This window comes from Callionymus lyra, chromosome 2, assembly GCF_982586985.1.
Source record: "Callionymus lyra chromosome 2, fCalLyr1.hap1.1, whole genome shotgun sequence".
Classification (NCBI taxonomy): Eukaryota; Metazoa; Chordata; class Actinopteri; order Syngnathiformes; family Callionymidae; genus Callionymus; species Callionymus lyra.
The window spans coordinates 34,850,006-34,877,025 of NC_141819.1; the positions used below are offsets into that span (position 1 = coordinate 34,850,006).

At 36.4% G+C, this 27,020-nt stretch overlaps 1 protein-coding gene across 5 annotated transcripts in view; it reads right to left on the reverse strand.

Annotated features, from left to right (window-relative positions):
• The window catches only part of LOC148086651 (SH3 and multiple ankyrin repeat domains protein 2-like), a 138,671-nt gene extending 119,322 nt beyond the window's left edge, over nt 1–19,349 (reverse strand). For all 5 annotated transcript variants that reach the window (XM_087784824.1, XM_087784822.1, XM_087784823.1 and 2 more), the window contains exon 1: nt 19,216–19,349. The gene's annotated coding sequence lies outside the window, so the exon portion shown is untranslated. The remainder of the gene's footprint in view (nt 1–19,215) is intronic.
• Nucleotides 19,350–27,020: the final 7,671 nt, after the last annotated feature.

The following is a 27,020-nucleotide window of genomic DNA, read 5'->3' on the forward strand; positions in this document are numbered from 1 at the left end:
TTAATACTCTCCTCAATGTCAACTAAGGGTTGGGATAATTTTCAGAGTAATCTGTTCATTTTTAGAGTGATAAGCAAAAATGCAAGTCCATTTTATTGTAGTGCCCAGAGCTCAGTTGTCTTTGTCTTCATCTTCATCCATGAAGACACCCTTGACAACATCCAAATACCTCCGAGACTGATAGCTAGACAAACACCTACAATATAGATTTATTTAAAAAAAGATTCGGAACAATTCCTCCTGTCGAAGCTTCCATACAAGATGGACTGACACCACAGAGGTATTCAGACGTTCTTACTGTCTATTTTTAAGATGAAGACGACGACAACGGGGCGCTAGTCGCTACATAAAAATGAAAATTTTTTCCTATGAATTTAACAAGGAACAGATTACGCTGAAAATAATCGCATAGTCGACATGAGGGTGAATAGAAAATGAGTGAAGTTTGGTTGAACTGACCCTTTAACACTTTGACTTCTGTGATGAATGTAGTTGAAATCCAACTGTTTCCCCTGATAATATGTATATTTAATCATTTACAAAACCAAACACTTTGTTCAAATCAATTAAAACAGAAGCACTTTTTGTTTTTCTGTCAGAAGCAGAACATTGATCATTTTAGACTTTTAATCCTGCTGTTGTTTTACTGTGTTTCCTGTGCCCTGATTGAAAGCTAAGTAAAAACGTCATGCATAAAAAAATGATGTAATTGTTTATTAAGCAGTTTCAACACAACATTGTTTTAAAGCTGAGTCTCTCTGTGGGAGAGCGAGATCGTTGAGAGTTTCAGTGTCGTCGAGGTCCTGCAGGGAAGTGCTGCATGAAAGTTTAATGTTACATGAATCCAGAGTTAGAACATCATCCCACTTTAAAAGAAGGCTGTTTAATGAATTATTCAGCCAAAGAGAGGAATAAATGATGGTTGTATTCAGGAGGTGAAGGTGTGAAGTAAAATCTCATGACTGGGTGAAAATAACCGACCCAAGAGATCCACTGGGGTTTCCCCCGGGTACTCCCCAAGAAGATGTTGGGATGATTCAATATGCAGAGAGATTCACATCTGAATATTCAAAAGCTCAATCAGAGTTGTCTTTTATGAGCTATATTTGGAACAAGTCATCCAGAAACTCTTATTGTTCTGTTGTATATGTTGAACTTCAGCTGGATGCAGGTTCGCTTGTTTTGTTTTCATACTTGAAATTCAAAACTGACATTTGCCTTGGAGGCCAGGTTTTTCTCCATGTTTACATGTGAGACCAAAAATCTTGGTATAAGAAAAAGTGTCTTGTTAGTGCTCATAATCTGAAACAAACCTTTCTACCAATAAAGCCATAAACCGACTAAAAACTAAGGAAATGTTGGATCATTGTATTTTTTATTTAATTTAATTTGTTTATTAAAAAATAACAATATTTTGCCGAGTGATGACTATGTCATTTTAAGAAAGACAATAAATTAAATAAAAATGTTTAGATCTTGGACCAACTTGATCAAATGTATTAAATGTGAACAGCAAATCTTTCGTTTTCATTTGTTCTTTATTTTAATGTCTTAAATGTTGGACAAAAAATAACTGTAGTTCTTGTTAATCTAAAAATGTCAATAAAAGATGTGACTCAAATTTTTCCTTTCTAATTCGTACCTATTGTTGAAAGATTGCGAGAAGATATTTGAATAAATAAACATTTATTTTTGTTCATTAAACCTAGCACGTGTAACAAGGAACCCTCACTTTGGATGAAGAAAGTCTTTCAAGTGAACAAGGAAGAATCAGGAAGTGGTTTGTTTATGTAGCAACGTCGCTTCAGTTCATTAGTTCGTTCAGAAGTTATTTGTTATTTTGATCTGTCCATCCCCAGAGATGACTAGTTCAGTTGGTTCACCTCTCGCACTCAGAACAAAGGCTGGCAATAGTCTCGCAACACGCTAGCAACATGTTAGCAGTAATCTAGCAACACGCTAGCAACATGTTAGCAATATGCTAGCAACATGTTAGCAATATGCTAGCAACACTGGGATTAGTCGTCTGCAGCATCAAACTGTAACAAGATTCTTTCTCTTTTCACTCTATGATTTCGCTCACGAAGACGTAACCTGTTGGTCGAGATTGTAAATTCCCCGTCGATCCTTAGCACTTTTGGCTTCCGCCTTGGAAGAACACCTAATCCCAGTCAAATCTGTGCCGAGAAAGAGTCTGTTGGTGGACTTTTGAGACCATCTGGAGGAGATTTCTTCTTGAAGTTTCAATCGAGAGTTGCTACGTAAGTATATCAGAGTCACCGGTACAATAAATGGATTTCATTTTTTGCAATGTAAATGTTTTTTGTTGTTTTATTAACCTTTGTGCGTCTCTAGGTCAAGGTGACCCGAAGGCTCGGAAACAAATGTGTTTGAGGTATCCCTTGTGTTTTCTGAGGTCACCTTGACCCTGAGATAACAGGTTAAGCATTGGATTATTTTCTGAATAATTTAATTAAATGATTTATATATTGAAAGTTTGAATTTGTTTGTTATTTTAATAATTACATTTAAAAAATGGAATATATATATTCCATTTTTTTTTAAATTTAAAACGTTTTTTATTTATACATATATATGTATATATGAAAATAAAACACATTTTAAATTAATTATTCATTCATTCATTTGGCACAATTATAACATCATTTCACACTTTAATTAAAAGGCTATATATGAAACGAATATTGAATTTAAAATATATATATTTTTGAATTATTGGAATTAGAATATTAAACTGTAAAAAATATTAGTTCATTTGGAAATTCTTAAAGAAGATACAAGAATTCAACCATTAAATAAACAAATCATTTTATTTATTTATTCAATAAAAACAAATTCAACCTTTTAATCTTGAAATAATTGAGTTAAATTATTTAAAAATAATGAAATACTTGAAAACTTCAGCTTCAACATTTTAAATTCAACCGTTCAATAATGTGACGGCACCAGCATTAACACCAAAGACTTGCTGTAACAACAAGATCTTTTTCTTAAAGATGCCAATGAGGCATTTATAAGAATACAAACAATAAAGATGTCACTTCTAATGAACTCAGTTTTCCCTGTTGCTGGTTTATTATGAGCCATATAAAAAGCGATTCGTTGTTTACTCGTCAGACCCGCGGGATTGTGCTTATTGCCTTGCTCATTTACACAAAGGCACCAATCAGTTTTTATTAAAATGTCAGAGCGCCGTTAATCAAACCGTTGACACGTGATATGGAGTCGGATTCTCGTCCGATCCTCCGCTCTAACCGACATGATAATTCAACAAATGAAAGAATCACGTGAGCGGCTGACGCGCCGCTATCGGAATCTCAAATGTGAAGGTTCCCATCTGCATATGAAAAAGAAAATGTTCTGACTTTTATTGGCTTGCTAGCTCCCAGGAAAGATTCTCATGAATAACGATTATTAGTCGGATCTGAACAAAGAAGAGGAAAGATGTTGAATGAAGATCCAGGTGTTGGAGGTTGAAGTAGTGCGACTAACTCGGCGGTTCTTCCCGTGTTCGCTGTGTTGAAAACATCCAACAGCTGCAGTGACGTGGAGTGAGAAATGAGCCAGACACGGCGACAGATGCTTTTTTCGTTTCAGTCCATAATGGGACGACAATTGAACATCTCGCTGTGTTAAAAGTTCAGCTTCAGGCACGAACTAGCCATCGTGTGGAGGAAATGATCGTGACCGTCGCCAACAGTGTAGACGCCTCTTGTGGGGAGTCAAGGGAAGGAAAGCATGGAAGCATATCAGTGCCATCAACATATGTGTCTTTTTTTTATTTATTATTCATTCAATTCAATCATTTATATACTGAAAGTTGCATTGTATTAGGAAAAGTTTATTTCTATTAGGTAATATATACAGTATATATTTTTAATATAATATTTTTGAATTGAAACTTTTGATATTGATAGTTTGATATTATAATTTCAAATAACAAAAATGCACATTCTAAATTCAATGGTTTAACATTTTCAAATAAATTCAATCTAAAAATGTTGTTTTAATGGCGCCACCAGACAAAACCCAAAAGAGGACCAAGGTACTTTAATCTCTAAATTTAGGAAAATTATGTCACAACACGATCTGGAGCTTGTAATCCATGCGTTTGTGTCTGTTCGTTTAGTCTATTGTAACAGGTGATTTTGGTGTCTAAACAAGAAGGATCTGTCTCGCCTGCAGTTAATACAAAACTCTGCAGCGAGAATTCTGAGCCGCTCTAGTAAAATAACCCTTTTCTCCGATCCTTAAAACTCTTCACTGGCTGCCAGTTTCTTTCAGGATCAACTTACTCTGTGTTTGATGGATCTACTGACTCCTTCAAGAAACATCTTAAGACATTTTTATTTGTGCAGGCTTTTCCTCGACTTTCCGGGACTCCCGGGTTTGTCTTATGTCTACTCTTCTTTATAATTATATATTTAAACTGTGTATTGTTTTTGATTGTTAAAGTGCTTTGTGACCCTGGTCTAGAAAGGCGCTTTACAAATAAGTATTAACTATTACTACTTGAACTTTCAGCCAATCATCTGATGCCGTAGAAAAACTGATGGACTGTCAGTTCAGAATTTAGAAAGAACATTATGTAAATGATTTATCGTGTTGAGCTGGAAAATGAGAGACAATCCGCAAGGAATTTGTTCGGTTATCGTCTGGTACTGTCTGGTGTCACTAATATACCAACTTTTTTTAGATTGAATTCAAAAGGCTATGAATGACTTTTGCATAGAGAAGATGTGTTTTTAATAATTGGAATTAGAATATAAATCTCTTGATTTTGAAATTCTATTTCTTCTAAATTAAATTATTTTTAAAAAACTATTGAAATCTTTTAATATAGAAATTGTTCAATAAAATAATGCAATGAAACAAACTAATCATTTCAATATGGGAATGATTTAATTCAATTGTAAAAATACAAATAAATAAAAAAAATCCAAAAAAAAAAACTGACATTTTAATTAAAAAGTCATTCAATATGATCATGGCACTTGTATACTTTCATAGAAATCTGTTCCTCACTTTCTTTATGACAGTCAGTTACGGTGACGCCTCTCATTAAACACTTCTGATGCTTTGATATCTTAAAGAGATAAAGACAAACATTTATCTTCACTCCGAAGTCTTTATCGAGTGATCGCACTTGAGCGGATAAAATGAGTCACTGATCACAGCAGCGACGCTTCTTTAGATACACTTGACTTCACATGAAACACTGAAACACGCAAAAGCAAATGAAACTTGACTTCCATGGTTTATAGCTTCAAACAGGGGTGTCCAAGCGTCTTTAAAAGAGGGCCACATTCGGTGAAGCGATAACAAGCCGGGTTCAAATGTGAGTCCTGTACTTGCATTGTGGAGAAAGATGAACAATCCTGAGTGTGTAACAGGTGGAATGGTCGCGAGCTGTTAAAAGTTCGCTCTATTTAGGTCAAATTTCCCGCCCAGGGGTCGTCTTTTTCCGGCCAAATTGTTCTTTTAAGTCCCCTGTGTCACTGATCCCCCACTGAGAGACATCCTAATTTGTCTTCCTGTAATCTAATTATTCAAGTTTTTTCGTGTGGGGGTCACTTTCTCTTCCGTCTTTCGCTCCCCCTCTCCGGGGTCTATCTTGCTTGGTTCTTTGATCTACAATTAAAGGTGTGATTCGCAGATAAACAAATGTTTGAAACTACCAGTGTCGTATCTCTAATTCTGATCCAAGCTTGTCTCGAGCCAGTATGAATCAGTCTGGATGTTGATTGTGAATATATGTAGTCAAACGTTCCCGCTCTTTGATCAAACAAGTAATTTATACTTTATATTTTGATTATCTTTTAGCATTAATTTAAGTATGGCGTATATGTATATAATATTTTAATCTAACAGCAACATAGAGTTAAAATTTAATTATATCTTGAATCTTGAAAAAACTTAAAATTAATAAGTAAAGTAGAGAAAAATAATGGAACACAAACTCTGAATGGGACCATATTGTTGCAGGGAAACCAAGTGCAAAAGTATAAAAGTAATTTAGCAGCCGTTTTAATTTGGCAATCGTTGAAAGATGGTCAACTAGTTTAACTTAATTGCTCCGTCTACAGATTCCAGCTCCTTTCATGTCTTCCCTTGGACCACTTCACAGGCTTATTTAGTGGAAGTGGAGCAGGAAGCTTCTGCGTTTGACAGTAAAGGATAAATAAATATAAATGGCCTTTCTCAAAGTGGAGAGAACGTATAGAAATATGAATTATTTATAGATCCTGTATGTGATAAAGTAGGTCAGAGACTCTTTAGCCATCAGCGGCATCAGTCCACTCTCCGACAGGACAACTGGAAGTCACAGCAGGTCTCCTCCTTCACTTGACCACTTATGAGGTCAAGCAGGTGAGAGGGAAACTTCAGAGATTAGATCAAGAGAACCCCCGACGCTTCCCGTCTTTAAGTGTTTTGCAGGAAACCCTCCCATCGATGGAGGGAAATATAAGTTTAAACAAACGCTGGATCAAAGGTGCACAGTGGAAACGAAGATCAGAGAACATGTGTAAGAGGAGGAACGGATAATTATCTGTGGAGATGAATAACCCGCGAGCATTCTCCGATCGTCATGATGGGCTTCCCAGTAACAAATGATGTAGTGGGTTACCATAGCGACCGCTTACTAACGGCTGCTTCCACGCATTTGTGTGTAAAGACCTCCTCAAAGTAGGATTCCACGGTCAGGTGACCTCGCTGTCATGCAAAGCAGCCTGACTTGTTTTAATTGGGGAACAATGTAGATAGAAAGTGGAGCAACACAGACACAGACACACACACATACGACTACACACAACTTCACAAACCAAGCAGGATCGTAAACCCAGATGCATATTAAAAGAAAATTTGTTTTTATTGCGAGTTGAAAATAAAAAGGGTTTTCCAAATCTGTGATGCAGACGATTGTGATGTTTGGTCGTAAGTGGGCCAAACACCAGTTTTGTGACGTGATAAGAGGAATCCGGGAAGACAAATAAACACGACAGTCCTTTAGAACCTCGGCAGTGGAAACGACACAGTAAAACTGTTGTTTGTTGAGAAACTCCCATGTGTATTTGTTGGACACTGTACACTGTAGGGTGGTCCGGGAAATTTGGACTTTGGTCCTCAAAATGCAGGAAATAGTGTTTTAAGTGTTACAAATATTCTGAAATAAAGGCAGAAATTAAAAAAATCCCCCTTGAAACACAGCGTCTGGGCCCAATTCACAACGTAGGGGATCAAAATCGCACTGAAGGGGGCCCCTATGCTGAATGGAACCCTGCATTGGTTAGGTTAGGTAGAACTTTATCGATCCCTCAGGAGGTCTCCTTCGGGAAATTGTTTGAGATTGTTTTTGAAATTGTTAAAGGGCACCTAATTTGCTGATTTAAGTGTCTCTTAAATTGTTGTGGGACCTCAATTATACTCATCAGTATGTTTCTTTTTGCACAAAGATCTCATTTAATAAAGATATTTACTTTAGAAAATACGCTTAAGCCCCGCCCACTTAAAATGCGCCATTTTGGTTGGAGAAGAAGTCTCGTCAAAGCAACCACGCCCACTCTATAGGTCACAAGACTCACGTAAATTTCATAGTCAACCCTAAAACTCCTGTTTTGTACATTAAAAACAAATAATAAAATTAAGGTTTTCTGCTTAATGTACACATTACAAAAACACCTAAAGGCAGAAGTAACTCTCACCATGTTTACATAAATATTTATTTTTATTCACAATTAACATGTAGGTACATAACTGATTTAGGGCTTCTAGGGGAGGAAACCTCCACCAGACTGACGTCAGAATGTATAATTTAAAGCGTAATCTCGTTTGGCAAGATTTCAAACGGGATAGAACTTTATTAAGTAATAAGTTCAAAACGGTGCAACGTCATGATGAATAACCTACTGCATTTTGAAGAGGACGACTTCAACATTTACAACATGTGAATAAGTTAGGAGAGTTGGGATTTTACCCTTTAACTTAAACAATAGTAAAACAAAATAGTAACTAGTAAAAAAAAAAAATACATTTTATATTTACCAAACTGTCTTTAATGGGGAGTTTCAAATTCCCAAGAAATAACTTACCTTCATCCCCAGTTTTAAGTCTCTGTCTAATTGTTGAAATCCATAATCTCTGTTAACAAGTATTACATTTTAACCTGATATACACGATCATGAAAAAAGGGGATCTTTTGGGAATAAGAACAGGCTTATTAGCTCACAGGAAGGTGAGCACGCCCAACTGCTACAACACATGTCTGCATTTCTTCACTGGACATTTTTCTTTTTACCGTGCAAGCACAGTAGTCAGCGGAAAATAAAAGTCCTCCCCTTAAATCATGGTGGTGCATCTCAGGTTATAATGTAAAGCAAAAGTATTTTGTTCTAACATTGTGTCAGTGATCTTTATAAGAGACCAAGGAAATAAAAACCAACAAGTCGATTAACATCAGTGATTATAAGCCTCATGTAACAATGAAAAATAAACTTTAAAACTAACTTTCTGTCCACCCCTTTGTTGCCCATTAATGCAGTACTGCAAAGAGTGGGCTTAGGTTGGGTCGGTACTGCAAATTGGTTGACTTTTGTTGGGACATTTGTGAAGAGATTAGGTCAATGGTAACAATGGTGGTAGCCTGGACTATCAGCACATGAAGTGTAAAGATCTGTGGTATAGATGAAACAACAAGAAGAAATAAGAGGACCCTATGACACCAGACCAAGAGACCTCATATTAGTATAACATTTATAAATTATTTATAAGAATCTTTTACTTCTATAAGCAATGGTGCATGAAAATGAGCTCAACCTAGTAGTGTCCCAAATGACATTGCAAGGGTTAGGGTTAGGGTTAAGGTTTGTATCATATGTAGCATCACGTAAATAGTCCGAAAACCCAGATCAATTAGTGAAGCTTAAAGTTTAAAGGCCAGTCCTGACTGTCAAACATGACATTCATCAATTAATTGTATTATTCCAAGATATTTGCTGGTTTGGGTCTCGTTTTCAAACCTTCTTGTTTTACGTGGACACCCGGATGACAGTGACTTTTGTACAGTGCAGAGGTTAAACAGAGGGAAAGGAGGATTATGATTTGGTCATCAAACTGGAACGGTTCTTTGGTCAAGGCCACTTTAGTCTGCAGTACATCCCCAATGTGATAGAACACAGTTGAGTCTCTTTCCAACCTTTAAACCAGGAATTGGTTTCCATGTTGTCTTATTGTGAAATTGTCAATTTATTCTTGGAGGCTCAAACTATTGCATTTGTTTCTATGCTTGACCTACAACACATCCATTCAACCTCAGTTTTAAAGTTATTGGAAGTCACTGTATAATTGCTGACCCGCATAATCTATGTTCCTTATCCTATCGTCAACACTGGCATTGTAAATAATCAACCACATGAACATTACTTCACTGAGATTATAAACTCCAGTCTGAGTTTGACAGATTTGAGCTAAACAATCCAGTTTGTCTCTACTGTTTTTCTGCCGTGGTGTTCATTCTTTCGGCAAAATGTAAAGGTCAATTCAGGATCCCCACAGGCATAAGCTGTACTTCTTGTTATGTTCTACAGTAAAACAGATACAATCAGTGAACCTTCAGCACAACACACACCTGTGATGCCAGTACACATGGTTATTAGATTTTAATGCGTCTTACATAGTGATTTTATTGCAGGTGTCTTATCACTTATTTATTGTGGAGTTAGTGCTTGTGGTTGCTTCTATTTTATTCATCACTGCAAGGTCTCTGAACCACATCTTCATAGGTCATTGTCAAGTGAAAGAAAATAAAAGGTATTAGACCAGGTACACAGCTTTTAAGAAACAAGAGGTTTAGTAGAAGGCAGTGACACCGTTCGCCTTTAAAAGTTCCAATATTTATAAATAGCGATGAACAAATATTCAAATATTCCTCTGGTTCTTGTTACCATACGGATAAGGAGCACCACAGACTTGAATATCTCAGAAACAGGGGGCTCGTTGAATCTGAATACATTTGTGTCAAGATTACTGAAACAAATGGCAGCTGTCACAGCAGAAGAGCAGTTCTGTCCTAAAGGTATAATCAGTTAAATAGATATAGAACCTTTCCAAACCTCTCAGTGGCTGAGATTATTTACGATTTGTCACATATTCAACATACTAAAATTGACTTTGACAGTGCAAAACAAAGTTGTTCGTGGACAGCATTTTTAGGGGCGTGAAAAGAATACTAGATTCCAGTTTATTAACTTTAAAATATATATTAATTTTAAATTAACGTTTCTTATCTTGGTCTTTCCCTCAAAGTTCAAAGCATATTCATAAAAACAACTACAGCTAATGGTTTCCTGGTCGCTCTCAGCGTCTCTACTGTAAATGTGGGGGTAAACGTGCAATTTTCTTTTTTAGCTCTTTAAACGCTGCCTTATTTAAGCACGGCCTTTTCCTCAGCATTTCAAAAGAACCGGTTTAGTAGTGTAGGACAAGACTTGTATCTAAATTCCTTGATGCCATAATTTGCCAAGAGAATTTATGATTTGCCAATAGAACTGTTTCCATTTTTCTAATACATAATCCAATTTGAATCGGTATTAGTTTTATTATCTCAATTAAATGTCAACTTTGAGGAAATAGTCTGTGCAAACTTAACAGGTAATGCTTGATGTCACAATACAAGTCTCAAGCTAATTTTTCAGTATTGTATTATTCGTGCAACCTTAACCCTTTTAATCTGAATAATAGTTACTTTTGACATGAAAGTTTAAAATAGTATAAATATGGAAAACTGCAATATGCCACATTACCCATAAGTTTGAAACAAGAGTATAATTGTAAGAATTTATACAAATACATGTGTCCTTAAATGAAAATGTTAATTTAAATGCATCAAAACAATAATATTAGTAAATAAGGGTCAACAATCATCTAAAAAAAGCCACAGATTAAACAAAAAAAAAAAATCAGCAAACTCACTATGACAGCAATTTAAGATCAAAAGTTGACCCTTAACTTGTTAACATTCCACGCACAGATCTAAAAACAACTATAATTACCTCGAACAATTTGAGACTTGGAAAATCCAACTGAAGCGAACACGCATCTGAAGTGCTGCTTCATCATTAAAAAAGCATCTCTTCATAAAGCTCACGCTGTGGTAACAAGGTCTTATAATTTCTTCATTTGCATGTTGATGTTCGGTGAACAGCGAGCCACCTATAGCACGTCCCTTATGAGCTGACACCAATTCCTGCCTGTAAGCTATGTACATATGTTCCCAGGAAGCACGACCTCCAGCTGTCCACGAGACAAATCCACAATATTTAACAAAATGTATATTCGTCACGTGTTCACTGAGTGTTAAAATGAACCTGAGCGTTTGTCAAAGTCTTCAAATTCTCCCACTGTTGAGATTCTGCTGTGACAAGATAGCATTACACCTCAACCAATGTTGACAACGTCCCTGAAGTCCAAATCCAAAACTCAACTCAGACTTGGTAATGACTGACTAAAGTGGCGGAGTGGGGAAGGGAAAGAAGTATTTTTTTTAAGCAGGTCATTCATTTATGGAGTTTCAGCTCACACGTTAACGTTAGGAGGAGGAGCTAGAGATCTAGTTCAAGTGTCTGTTAAATCAGGGGTCCCCCAACTTTTTTTTTACCATGGACCGGTTAAATGTCAGAATTATAATCACGTTAATTCAGTTAAAAAAATTTAAGAGCAATACCTGCAAAAAAACGACAATTAAGTGCATTAAAAACACCATAAGTCTGAATCAGCAAGAACTCTGGACTAGTTACAACAAGAAGTTTGAGTATTTGCATCTATGTATATTTGATTGTATGCTGATGATGGTACTATGTATGTCGTGATGGTACATTATTTAGAAATAAACAATAAAACAGATTATTTAGACATAATTTGCAGCAGTTAGTTTAATGGGTTGTCCTATGATGCTCGTCTGTAACGTTCATCTTGTATTGAAGCCTCTACGAGAAGATTTATTTCCGTGGAAAAAATAGGTCTATATTCTACTCTAGTTTGTGGCAGACATTTAAAAATATATCCAAAAGATATCAGTGTAAATGACCCGAGCACTCACGGAGTGCATTCAGTTGACTGTCTACTCTTGAAGTGCTTGCGAAAAACGTCTTCTACAAATGAGCTTACAATTATAAACTTATAACATATTACCATACAATGGACATTTCAAACCAGCAGTATTGAGGTATATCGATGTTTTTAGGTGCCTCATTTTGGATAGGGACGGATGTCTGTAACTCTAAAAAGGAACAGATTACTCTGAAAATAATCCCATCCCTTAGTCGACATGAGGGTGAGTAGAAAATGAGTGAAGTTTTAATTTTGGGTAAAATTGCATGTCAATTGTAAATATATTGTTTTTTATTAAGACTTTATTGAAACATGAACCATAAAATATCTATGATAACTATAAAATATGATTCTTGGTTTGGTGTCAATCCGGGGAAACATTTTGCAGTACAGAGCTGGTACTTTTATCTTTTTTATCCATTCATGAGGCAAATGTCTTTAAGATTCTGATGATACGACAGCAGACTGTAAACAGACTTGAGATTTTGTTTTCGTGTTTGGTGCTGTTGCCATATTGTTGTAAAATATACAGTAAATAAGAAAGTAAGTAATGGTTATTTCTAAAGCGCCTACAGCAAAGAACAACTACTACTACTACTACTACTAAATCCATCTTAAATTACAAACACACAGGCGGTATATCAGCTCAACATTTTAGCGACAGCTAAAAAACCAAGTCGTGACTTCCATTTCAACTTTACTTACAGGCCTTAAATCCTAGAGACATGCTGGGGATTCCCTGCCATGACTAAAGATCACTTTGGCTCAGCGGGTCAATGTCCCAGCAGGAGGCGCTGTCACTAGCAGGGCAGTAGGAGGGTGTGTGTGGGGGGTGCAGGGTGGTAGCAAATAAAAATCCTGATCATCTTCTATAAATAAACCCTCCAGGGCTGGTGATTTGAACTTGTCCTGGATTTTGACTTTGATTGCAGCCGATGACCCAGAGCTCCCGCTCGTGCCCCCCAGGCTTCACTTCCCGTCAGACCAACCCCTCTATCTTTGCCCGAGATAACCGCTCTTTGTCTCCAGAGGCTCGAATGGGAGTTGCTGGCAGATGATAACGACGTTCGGGGCGTCTCCATCTTTACGATGATAAAATACTTGTGAGCTGTTTTCAGACGTGTCCTACATAAACGCCCACAGACACACAAACACACTCTTTTTTTATCCAGAGGGATTTTTTAAATCAAAGAGAACTTTATGTCATTATCTGAGACCTATGATGGACCGGCCACCTGTGCAGGGTGTCCCCCGACTAACCATCTTTCAAAGAGTTAAATAGGATTGTAAGAAAATATTGACACTCTAAAATATAACGATGCAGTATAGATTTTCAACAGCACTATTTAAAGTATTCATCTATGGTTGATATTTCAATAAGTTAAAATATTTATGGTTCAATTTTTGTGTTGCAATAAATCCTCCTGCCACTAAACAATCAATGAAATGCAAGATCTCAATGATGACTGAGGACAAGAGGATACAGTCGACTCAAGCAGTTTTTAAAGCTGATTTTTTTGGCATATTTTGTTTCTAAAACAAATGAAAGTGTTACGACTTCGTCAAGAGTCATGTGGTCTGTAAATACTGCAACACCAGAGTCAAGACCAGAGTCGGACAATACTACAAATATATCCTTGTTACTACAGAATCACGGTTTATTGTATCGCTAACCATGCATAGTAATTCATATCATATCGCCAGTTTCTTGCAAAAACAAAACTCTAGTTAGTGTTGGGAAAGTTTACTTTCTTTGTGAACTAGTTTAAAGTTCAGTTTATTTATTTTACATTTTTCAAATGTTCAAGTTTTTACTGCTTAAAAAATTAGCTATTTCCTATATGTGTCTATGAGCTATTTATTTTCTTCTCTTCCCTTCTGGTACTCATTGGTATGTCATTGCTATATTATAGTCGTTGTCGTGGTACTGCCGCAGTATGCGTCCGATCATTTTCCATCTGCGCAGCTTCATTACTTCACTCAGTGGCTTCATCTCGGCTCTTTCTAGCAGGTCTTCAGTTCTGACGTGATCTTGCCTTTGTATACCCAGTATTCGGCGTAAGCATCTATTATGGAATACATCAACTGCTTTGTTGTCTCCTCTGTTTATTTTCCATATTTCACATCCGTTTAACAAGACTGGCACCGCTAGCGTTTTGTAGAGTTTTAGCTTTGTTCTTGTTGTGATGCTGTTGGAACTCCAGATCTTCTTGAGTCTGATGAAGGCACCTTTTGATTTTGACAGTCTATTCTTAAGGTTCTTCATTCCAACCCCCTCATTTTGCTCTACCTCTTCGATCTGAATTCTTTCCTGGTTTCTTGCGTTAATCCTCATTGTTTTTGTTTTTTTGTGGGTTGATCTTAAGTCCTGCTCGTCTGGCTTCTTCATCCATCCTTGTTTTTTTATTCTGAATGTGTTGTTTTGTAGAGGAGAGTAACACTATGTCATCTGCGAAGTCCAACCATGCTTGCCCATGACCCTGTCATATTCTTTGTTTTCCTGCCCTACTTTAGCATTCATGTCTCAATCAACATGTCGTGTTTATTTCTGCTGTCTAATACATCCTGTAGTCTTGCATAGAATTTGTCTTTTTCTTGTTCTTCTGCATTTTCTGTGGGTGCATAGATGTGTATGATTGTCAGATTACTGTGTTGGGAGTGGTATCTGGCTTGAATGATTCCCTTATTAACTGGAGTCCAATCGATCAGGGTTCTTGCTGCTGTTTTTGACATCAGTATGCCTACTCCTTGTCTATGGTTGTCGTCGTCTCTTCCAGAGTAGATGATGGTTTGTCCTTCTAATAGTTACACCTTTCCTTGTCCTGTCCGGTGTGTTTCACTGATGCCCATGATGTCGAATCTTCTGTTCAACATTTCTCTTGCTGCTATTGAAATGTTGCCACCTGAGTAGAGTGTTTTTTGGGTGCAGCGGTAGCCTATCAACCCAAGGGCGTCCTGTTGGCTTTGGCCCCTGTGCGTCATGGTGTCTCTCCTGTTGTGAAGACTGGCTTCAGCGTTCCCCGGATATGGTGCTCTGCTTCTGGTTTCTGTGTTAATCACTTTTTTTCCCGGGTGCGGGTTATCAGCCCACAGCCCAAAACCCCAACCTGGAGGGCCAGTGGGATCACTCTTTATCTGATCTCTACCCTTCGACCTGTTCGGCATGGGCGGTCCTCCCCGACATAGCTCTAGGGGTCATGGAGACACGCAAACCACCCAACCACGATAAGGTGGCAATCCCGTCGTCATATCAGAATCAGAAAACTTTTATTGCCAAAATCTGATTTTATGGTCTTGTGAACTACCGTTCAATAAACGTGTTGAGGCTCAACACTGCCCCTAGTGTTGAACAACCACTTCTGTCGGTTGCGTATAAGAGGCTGCGAAAGCACTCGGTTCTAAAAGTGAAGTAATTGCTTCCACATCCTTTTATTCCCTGAGAAGAGAAACTTCCTCATTTTGATCCCAGCTGAGACGAGGATCTGCCGACTCACGCTCCGAAGGGAAGCTGAATGCAACATTAACTTCTTTTTTAAAGCTGCTGAGTGTACGAGTGGTCGCGAGCGCGAGGGGTTCAAGAGCGGGACGTGACACACAAATGCTTCACCTGGCTGAGGAGCCGCTGCTGATGCATCCAGGTGAACCAGGAGGTCAGTCTGGCTGATCCTGGGTCTGCTCGATCCTTCTCTATGTAAACACTTGATGTTATTAAGCGGCAGGTGTGAAAGCATCAGCAGGTAGTGAGACATATCGAAGGCCAGCTCACTTACAGCCAGAGCCTGACATTTAGGCGTGTGTGCCGAGGATAAATGTCGCTCCTGCTGCTGAGATTGGACGCTGTGGTTCAGCTGTCAGCAGCGATACCTTTGATAAAATCTCCATGGAGCCTGAAACAGACTAGAAGCTTTCAGGAGAAGATAGAAGAAGACATTTTCCCTCTTCCTCCAATTACAAAGATTTTTACTTTGAGCTCAACAGAGGGAAAATTCCAGTTTTAAAATATATTAGGGTTGTCACCGGGTCACCTTGACCCGGAGACAAACATAGGTTAAACATAGAGCAACATAAAGGAACGTCACATATCCACAAACATAATTGTAAGAATATTTCCTTAGGTTAGTTGTGAGTTTACAAATATATAAATGTGGTAACAATTTTTATCAAACGCAAAAACGCAAATTCTATAATGTTTAATTTGTAGCCTTTTAAATTCACTATATAAATGCTGGTATAACAGTGCCAGAAGACAACACCAGAACAAGCAACTTGATAGAACTTCCAGCCAATCATGCGAGGAGCAGACGATCACGTGACAAAAAAATATAAAACAATATATTTAACTTTAAAAATGTTGAAATGTATTTTGTAATTATTAGAATTCAAATGTTTAAACTTGAAAAAAAAAATCGAAAATAGCTTAATTAAAGTATTTAGAAAAAACAAATTCAATCTTTCAATATAGAAATGATTCAAAAACAAAATCCACTCAAAAATGATCCCCAAAAAATCCAACACAAACATAAAAACAACTCAGAACACATGGAAACAGACAAAGTACACAAACCCACACACATGGCTGAAACAGGAAACATTGATTTTCAATCATGAAAAAGTTTTTAAAAAAGAGGCTCACGTTCACCAACTTAACCCCAAACTTGTGTCTCTTGATTATTTAAATCACAACAAAGAAAATCGCATACACACATTTGTAAATGTATTGCACAAAACTCTCTCAACATTCATACACAACTACAAACAATCACTTACACAACTGCACATTAGGATTTAAATAGAAAAACAAACTTTCACACAGACACAAGTACGATAACAAAATTGCACAACAATTAAAAAACTGACTTCTACCTCTCACACACACATCAAATACACTACAAACACACACCTACACAAACCACTTCATCTACCCAGAACCCACACACACCTACACACACAGATATAGCTAACTTGTACAGTACACACACACACACACACACCGGGTGTTTAGGAGGTGGTTATGGTCTGTAAATGCTCCTAAATATCCCTGACCCTGAAACAAAGTAGAGTTCTACTCCTCTTCAAGTGATACAACTTCAAGCTTGCAGTGGTCACATGTTCCTCCAAATTAGCTCTTATCCTTAAAAGCTCATCTTTACCAACGTGCAGAGCCACTAGTTCATCAATATTTCACGTCTTACAAGCTGCAGGAACCAAAACAAGCTCGACGGCCTCTTCTGATTGGTCGGAATACTTGGTCGGTTTCAGCCACACAACTTTTTCATTTAGAAAAATTATGGAAACATGATCAAACATTATTTTACATTTATGTACATTTTTACTGTAATATTGTATATTTTAGATTGTGTTTTGTGATCACATGTGACCTGACTTTGCTAAGTTGACTTCTACATTTTTTAAATATTGTATTTTTGTTATTTTCACAATGTTACATTTTTTTGGTATTTGTATTTTCTTTTCTTTTTTATTTCACAACGTTGTATTTTCTTATTTGCACAATATTATACTTTTATGATTTTGGATTTTAACAATTTTGTTATGTATTTAGTTATTTCACCATATTGTATATTTTTACAATTACATAATTCTTTACAATGTCATATTTTTTTATTTTGTACAATTTTGTATTTTTGTATTTGTTTATTTTTTACAATCTTTTTTTTTAATTTCGTTATTATCACCAGAATTTTTTTTTTTATTTCATAGATTTTTTACAATATAGCTTTTTTGTATTATGTTATTTTCACCATATTGTATTTTTTATTAGATAATTCTTTACAATATTGTATTTTTGTATTTAATTATTTTGTACAATATTGTGTTTTTGTATTTCATTATATCTTACAATATTTAATTTATTTTGAATTTCTTTATTTTTACCAGAATTTTTTTTTTTTATTTAATAGATTTTTTACAATATAGCTTTTTTTGTATTATGTTATTTTCACCATATTGTATTTTGTATTTCATTATTCTTTTTACAATATTGCATGTTTGCATTTCATTTTTTTTTTTTTACAATATTGTATTTCATAATATTTACAATATTGTTTTTTTTTTTTATTTAATTATTGTGACCATATTGTATTTTTGTATATCATTATTTCTTACAATATTGTTTTTTTATTTCATTTATTTTTTACAATATATTTTTTTGTATTACGTTATTTTCACCATATTGTATTTATTTTTTCCTTTTTTTTTTTACAATATTGTATTATTGTTTTTCATTATTTTTTATAATACTGTATTTTTGTATTTCATTATTTTTTTTACAATATTGTATTTTTGTATTTCATTTTTTTTTTTACAGTATTGTTTTATTGTTTTCATTATTTTTTATAATATTGTATTTTTGTTTTAATTATTTTTTACAATATTGTATTTATTTTTTCCTTCTTTTTTTTTTACAATATTGTATTATTGTTTTTCATTATTTTTTATAATATTGTATTTTTGTATTTCATTATTTTTTTTACAATATTGTATTTTTGTATTTCTTTTTTTTTTTTACAATATTGTTTTATTGTTTTCATTATTTTTTATAATATTGTATATTTGTTTTAATTATTTTTTACAATATTGTATTTCTGTATTTCATCATTTAATCTACAACATCTATAGTTATAATCTTGCAGGAGCAGCATTTATTGTACAATTTTAACGTGTATAAAAGTAATTTTAAAGTTTTACATTTTCATTTGTAACATCATAAATGAAAAACTCTTAAACACACGAATCAAACCTGTTTTATATCTAACGATACATCATAAAGTAAGCAGCTGATAAATGTGTATTTCTTGCCTCGTTGTGTCAAGAAACAAGAAACTTCATTTCTAGACAAATATAAAATCTTAATCACCATTTAAGCTATAAAATAACTTATAAAACAACCAGCGATCATTTTTGTGAAGTGCCTTCAAACACTGACGTTCTTCTTCACCAAGAAGACAAATTACAATGTGATGTAGTTGAAAAATAAATAGACATATACAAGTATAATCCAGTAACTTAAGCCAGTGTTCGTCCATCACTCCAGCCTCACTGATCTTCATCCACCTGGAGCCACATTCCTACCTGGGACGTCGACTGGTCTTCGCAGGATCTTGTAATTCCAAGCTTGGAATCTCGTCCGTCAGCGTGGCTTCATGACAGCTCAGGACAGGAGCGAGAAGAAGCAGCAGCCGCTGGAAGAACTTGCGTCCAGCAGGAGCAACGAACCTGATCCCGGAGAGAAACCTGACTGCAGCGCAGATGAAACTCTATCTGAGCAGCAGCGGCAGACTTGCAGCGGAACCAGGGGGCGGGGCCAGAGGAGGGCGGGGAGTGTGGACGGAAGACAGGTGGAGCTCGAGCCTTACACTACCTGCTGAAGTTGAGTCATTTTTTGGGGGGAAATACAACGTTTTTTTAATGACATTTATATATGAAATGTTAGTTTTATTCTATGACGTCATTGCATAACTACACTTAATCTTTTTCATCATTAGATTATTTTTCTAAGGATCTTCAAAAAGAAATGGTGATAAATGACACAATATTCAATCAAAATCTGGGTCAAATTGACGAAGCGACCCAAAAACAAATGTGTTTGTGGTATCCCTTGTGTTGTCTCTGGTTCAAGGTGAACGACCTCCCTGGCTTCAGTAAATACTTATGCAGTGATGGAGGTTGTTCACCGTGAACCAAAGGCAACACAAGGGATACCACATGCACATTTGCTTTTTCGGGGCATAAGGATTTTTAATATATACAGTATATATATATATATATATATATATATATATATTTATTTATTCATTTTAAGTTTACACATCATATTTAAGTAAGTGTTGTCTCTTCTATCTTTCGACTTGATGGCCCCTAACAGTAGCAGCATATAATGTGGCCCCTGTGGAAAACTTAATGTCCATTCCTTCTTAAATGGTTGGAAAAATTTAAAAAAAAAATTCAACCCCCAAATGCTTTCAAAATGAACTCAAGCATGTATTTTGTCAGGAGTGGTGCTGGGCAATAATATTTACTCAGGGGCCACATTCAATACAGTGATTGATGTGAGGGGCCATCCATCAAATAATGAAGTAAATGTCTAAATATGAAGGGAAAAATGTTGGTTTTTATAGTATATTTTAAAATACATTTTACATATTCAGATAAATATTTTTTAAGTGGCAATGGGAATAGTCATATTTTGAGGTGAACTACCAATGACTAATACATATAAATAAAAATAAAAAATTCTCAGATTTAACACAATCTGTTCGATGAGTTTTTATTCATGAGGGCCACATAAATAAGTCTAAGGGACGCATGTGGCCCCCGAGCCGCACTGGACTGGAGTGTAGTTAAAGTTTACACCCAAACATAACTGCACTTCACTTGTATATGTGTGTGTGTGTGTGAGTGTGTGTGTGAGTCCAGGAATCACCAGAGACGATGCTGGCCGGTGCAAATCCGTGGTCATCTCCATGGCAACCAACCTACAAGCTGGAGCAGGAGATTCAGATGACGGCGCCGGCAGCAGGCGGCCAGCTCGACAGCTCGGCCCCCCCCTGGGGATCCAACATGTGAGCTGCACATCTGACGTCCCGCTCTGGTGTGAGTCGACCCGATGTGTGTCGGTTAAACTTACTGTATGTTTGGAAAACATCAGCCGACGGCTGGATAAGTTGATGCGTTATTAATCGATCTATTTGTCTATAGTCAACAACCAGGAAGTGATTTGACTCCCTGCGTTTAGTAACACGCACTGTTTTTTAACTTCAAGGATGTTTTTTTTATATATATATAATACTTAATAAAATACATATTAAAATGGAATAATATGCAATCAGAGTAACACTAAACCTTATTTAAGAGTTTCCTTTTATTTATTTGTCCGTTTGTGTTTGTTCTTTCTTTTTGATTGATGCCCCCTTATAACAGTCACAGTATATAATGTTAATATTGCTTTCAACAACACTCTCAGTAACGGTGACCTGGAATCAACCTGAAACCTGGACACACGCTTTGCCGCCCAGCCAACCGAACATATCAGTCGATCACCACAGTATTTTTTTGGCATAAGGCATAACGAGAAATTATTACGAGGAACTAAATGTTGAAAAATAGGCTTTATCTTGTTTTCTTTTTTTTTTTGTTTATTTATATTCTTACATCATTGACACCTGAGCGTTTATTGCAAAGAATGTACTTCCTCCTATATAGATATGTTTGAAATGATTTTCAAAATAAAATAAAACATACAATTTTGGGGCGAAAATGGCTTAAATTCACAGTGAAACCACACAAAAAAATGTAAATAAAAATGAAAAACACACAACACATAGTATCTGAAAGTATCAGATCAGATAAATTAACATAAAATCATCAAATCAAAAAAATGAATCAAATTTAGAAGTGTGGTTTAGTCTCTACAAGAATTGACCTTTGGTGACCCCTGAGCCAGTTGAGTTTGGAGTATATAAGTGATAAACACAATATAGATATTTTGTAAAGGAGGCCTGTTTAAGTGTCTTTTTTTGGGAATTCAAGATATGTGTTTAACTGAATTAGAAGCACTGGACTCGACCTCAAAAATCCTCAAAGTTAAACGACAACTCCACTCCAGGTACGTATTGTTTTTGGAGATTGAGAATTAGATTACCTTAATCAAACCTTTTGTTACAAACCAAAGTAAAGCCAGAGTAACAGGATAAATGGACCGTTTTATCCTATATCTGGTCAATTGAAGCCGGTCGATTGAATTGATCCAAACTGGCTCTACAAGCTCAAAGAACAGACCATTCGTTGAGCTGAAGCAATAAAACTGTCGACCACAGAAAGATGATGAATCCTCTGATCACAGTTTCAAACATATCTTTAGATTCCATGGGCACTGGAGACACAGACCACCATGTTTTTACAGTAACTCTCCTTCCTCCTCCCAGACACCTTCTCTCCTGGCGCTGTGTCGGCCAACCCGAGTGGAACCGGCCAACGACGCGCTCAGATCTTCTGACAAGCATCCGCCAGAGACGAGCGTCTTCTATGCTTTATTTATTTTCCATCAGCAGCTTCATTTTTCTTTATTGGCTGAAGGTTTTGTTTTCAGCTCATCACAGGGAAGTGAGATTCAATCCAAGTTTCATCCGTTAATAACCTTCCCAAAGCTATGAATTAAATATTAAATAAAATGGTGAGATATACAAATTAAAAATGTTAATAAAATCCTATAAAATGTTGTGTTTTATTCATTTAAATGTGAGGAAACAATGAATTTCTATATGACTTATTGCATTTATAACTGATTTCCTTTCCATTTTCAGCAACACAAAACAAGATTCACCAAAAAACCAATACAAAAATATTCATAATAATTTAGGGTGAAGAAATACTACTTCCTGGCTATTGAAACAATCTTAGGATGCATAACGCAGTATGAAAAGCCACTAGATCTGAATCAGAACACAGTATTTTAATTTGATGATAATGAGAGTACCAAATTAAAAGACTAAAATAAATATAAATAAAATTATATGAATGAAATCCCATGAAATAAAATAAAATAGAAATCGATAAGAACTCTTTCTACCTGTGGACTGTGTGGATCATGAATATTATTAAATCAAATTAAATGTATTTGATCTTATTCTTTATTATTTATCTGCCATTAATGGTAATGTATGACATTTTATTTTATTGATTTTATTTTATTGATTTTTATTTCATTCATATGAATTATTTTTTTTATTATTACATTAACAAGAATAAATGCTTTGACTTAACAAAGAAAGTACGTCTGCTAATGACAACAACAACATCTCTTTAATGACTCTGGAGTGCGAGAGTGCAGGGATCCAAATTGTAAGAGATGAATTCAATTATTTAAGTTGTTTTGCCGCAAACATTTCTTTAAACTGTCATGCCTGGAGCTCTGTACGAAAAGGCAGTACAGTCCAAAAGTTTGGACACATATTTGACATGTTTTTTACTTCAAAGCTGAGTCTTGTCCGACTTACTTTCTAGGGGAGTCCAGGCCATGAGTCGTGTTGTTAAAACAACTGTTAGAATTCATATTATGACAGCAACCAATCAACTAAGAGAAACCAGCGAGCATCATTAGTTTTAGAAGCAAAGGTCAGTCTGAGCGGACAATTGCAAAACTGTTGAGCCTGTTAGTCCAAACTTTTGGCCTCTACTGTAAACCTGCTGAAAAATAAATCATCTAACTTGTTTATATCGCTTTCTACAGCTTATGAGTTTTTACTTAGGGTTAGACGCAGTGTCAGACACATTTGATCCTGGGGTCATTTATGGCCATTTGGCAATTATATTGCAGCCCAAAGTCTCCATTATTTTTTTTGCCTAAATAGTGAAAACAGAATCATTCTTTAACGGGTTGAAGATAAAGTCGATTTTACTTCAATCTTTCAGATGACGTTTGGACCTCGCTTGTTTTTCACTGTACTTCAATATGAACCTCCTGACACCCCGGATTTGAGGACTGTGGGAGGAAACCGGAGTTCCCGGAGTAACCTCTCACTAAACTCCTCACAGTTAGGATGCCACAATATGCCTGTGTAAGAATCAATAAAGTTATTTTATCAATCTTGATATTGTTGGTAAATTTATGATGTAACAATTATTTTATTTGATCAGGACGGGCAAAGTGCGGCTCTTGGCTTTATAGTCGTTACAATCAACGTCTTTGTTGTGACAGTTATACTCGATATTTTCACTCTCCTCCTGGTAAACATTTAAAGTGTGTGAACGTAATGAAAACCATCTCAGTGGTTTCTGGTCCACCTTCTTGAGATTTAAAGCCGATGTCAGCAGAAATCTGTGGCTGAATACAAAGAGTGGAACGAGTAAATCATCATCGTTTCAACTTAAGTGAATATCCCGCAGCATCGAAACAACATTCCTCAACAAAAGCCAATTAGACATGAAAGGCGTTCATGGAAAGCGCTGGTAGCGTCCGACTGTTGCTCTCGCTCTATCTGATGTTCCTGACGGCGGCGTGGAGAGAAACTTGTGAGGCTTTCTCCCTGGCTGCAGGAAACCAAGGCTTGCTTTTGTGAAGCCACAAATGATGAGATTACGCGGAGAGCGCACGGGCTGCAGGCGGTGAAACGAGATTGTTAGCAGGACGGCCGCTGTGGCTCGACACCGCTCCGCTCCTGGTGCCGACCGGATCCTCTCGGCGAGTGAGAGTAAACAACACGGATCTGCATGCGAGGCCGGCTGATGAAACACTACACAGGAGATGATCGTGAAAAACTGGAGTCATAACATTCTTGGGTCATTCATGCCCGAAAGATAAACAGCTTGTTTTTTTTCGCTTTTTGCTGGAAAGAACCAGTGCAAATACATGACGGTTTCTCTGATGCTTGGCGTCTCACCCATGAATCCTGATCCAACAACTCTCGGGAACAGGTGAGGGGAAAGTGGGGGCCACATTGAGACCCCCTATTTATGGTGTCAGACTAAAAACGAGTTTATTCCCATTTCTTTATAATATTATATTGTTCAATGAAATACTGCTTCCATTGATAAAGCTCTTATGACTTGATTTTCTCCTTTTTATTCTTTGAGTATTTGTTCTTCTTTATGATATATTGAAATGAAGAAAATGTTAAAAATAAAGGGAATTTACAGGTTTGACAAGTACTATGCAATTATATATTTAAAAAAAAGACAAACATTTGTTGATGTCATTGGATTGTTACTGCCAAACATTCATTTACTCACCTCATCTGACTCTTATTAATACCAGAGGTTCTACTTTGAGCCTCTCCCGGTTGAAAGTGCGTCTCACTTTTCTCTAAAGAGAGAGTCCAGTACCCTCTGGACAAAACTCATTTGGCCGCTTGTCACCTTGATCTGGTTCTTTTGCTCTCAGATCTGGTGTTGATGCGGACAAATCCGCCCATCGTTCCTACATTATATTCTTCTTCACTCGTGAACAAGACCCTGATACTCTTCAACTCCTCAGCTTGGGGCAGGATCTCATCACCAAACATATTCCGACGGAGAACCATGGACTCCAGGTCACACTTTATTTATTATATAATGTTTTTACGACAGAACCAGTGACTTTTCATTAAACTTGCCATTTTAATATTAAAAGAAAAGAAAAAAAGATGAATAAAAATACAGTGATTTGATAAAACATTATGAAAATCCTACAAAAAATATTTCAATTAAATTAAATTTTATTTAAACTGTCTTATCATCACAAAGTTATCTCAAGACACTTTACAGTTTAAGTAAGACGTTATTGGAGAAAAGAAAAACAGATCCAGCATCTCAACAATGAGTGACAAGGAAAAAAGTCCTTTTAGAAGGCAGAAACATCGAGAAGAACCAGACTCATTGTTGACAGCCTCCTGCTGCGACTGGCTGGGAGGAAATATGGGGGTTAGATAGATGGATGTAGAGAAGAGTGAGGGAGGATACAGTGAGAGAAAAGAGGAGAGTATACAGTAGAAGAACATGTGGAGGGTCAGGGAGAGGAATCCGGATCCGTATCTTTCTCATAAGAGTTCAGCACAAAACTCTGTCAAATACCATTTTAAAGTTGATCTGAATCCAAAACGGTGAAGTGTAGGAAGTGATATCAGGAAGTGAGATTGATCTGTGACCTTGGATGAGGATGGAGAGATGAAGAAGAGTTGATAGCGAGGGAGGCCTGCAGCCATATTTATTTGAGCCGTACATATGTTCAGATGGCGACGATGACTCACACTTGTCAGGAGATGAACGGTCTGACAGCAAACAGTAACATAAGCATCTGAACCATAAATAGAGACAAACCACAACAAGTGTTAATGTTAGTGATGAGTTGAGACGTGGCTTTTGCATTTTGTTTTGGTCCCAGTTATTTGTTTAACATGAACAGCAGGAGTCTCAACCTCAGTTATTTAAATTCTTGTGAAGACGAAACCACGGGCACAGTGTGGTTTCACTGTGAATTTGGGCCATGTTTGTCAAATGTATTGTGTTATTTCTTTCATCGCAACTGTATAATCATAGCTATTAAAATTGTAAAATGTGATGATTTTTTTATTCCTTCGCCATTTGGTCGGAATACTTGAGACTTAAAATGGTTCCGATTTTTAATAAGCAGAACTTTATATTTTAAACTGATATAATCAATGATTGTTCGATCATATTGCACGACTGGTTCACTCACTAAAATATAAAAATGTATTGACTTTTATTTCCTGAAACCTTTTTTGTTCTGTAGTGAAAAGTATCTTCGGTATTCTTCAGCCGCTGGTTGATCTTGTGAAATGACAGCGAAAAGCTGTTGCACAGGCCTGATGTACACTTTGTTGTTGTAAGTGCAAACAGAAATGGAGAGAAAACAACTTGCGAAGGACCTGGTGCTGGCATCACCGCTGTCATGATGCTGTCAGAGCGTTTATCTCAAAGAAATCATCATCCTGAAGCGACGAGCAGCAGGGAGTGGCCCGGAGAAAACGGCAACAACAAGCTCGTAGTTACAGCGAGGAAGGAGAGAAGAGAATCAGTCCGTCTGTAAGCATCCACTAGTGAAGAACATAACGTATCAACGTATGTATATTTTTCACAAAAATTGTTTTGCTTCCTGGAAAAAGATCTTCAATGATGATGACTTCAAGTCTCAAACCTGCAGCTCCAAAAGCAGTGTTGGTCTATAGTTTGCAGGATTAGATAAATCTGACCACACGTCAGTAGCCTGGATTGAATCAGCTTCGTTGAGCTAATTAGCTTGTTAGCTGATAGCATTAGCATTTGAAGATCCTGTGAATTTCAGACAGTTTCCTCTAGTGAAAAAGCATCTTCATTCTAAAAGGGCCACTAGATGGCACTCTGTGATTTAAAATCTTTGGCTCCGATTGACTTATACAATGAAA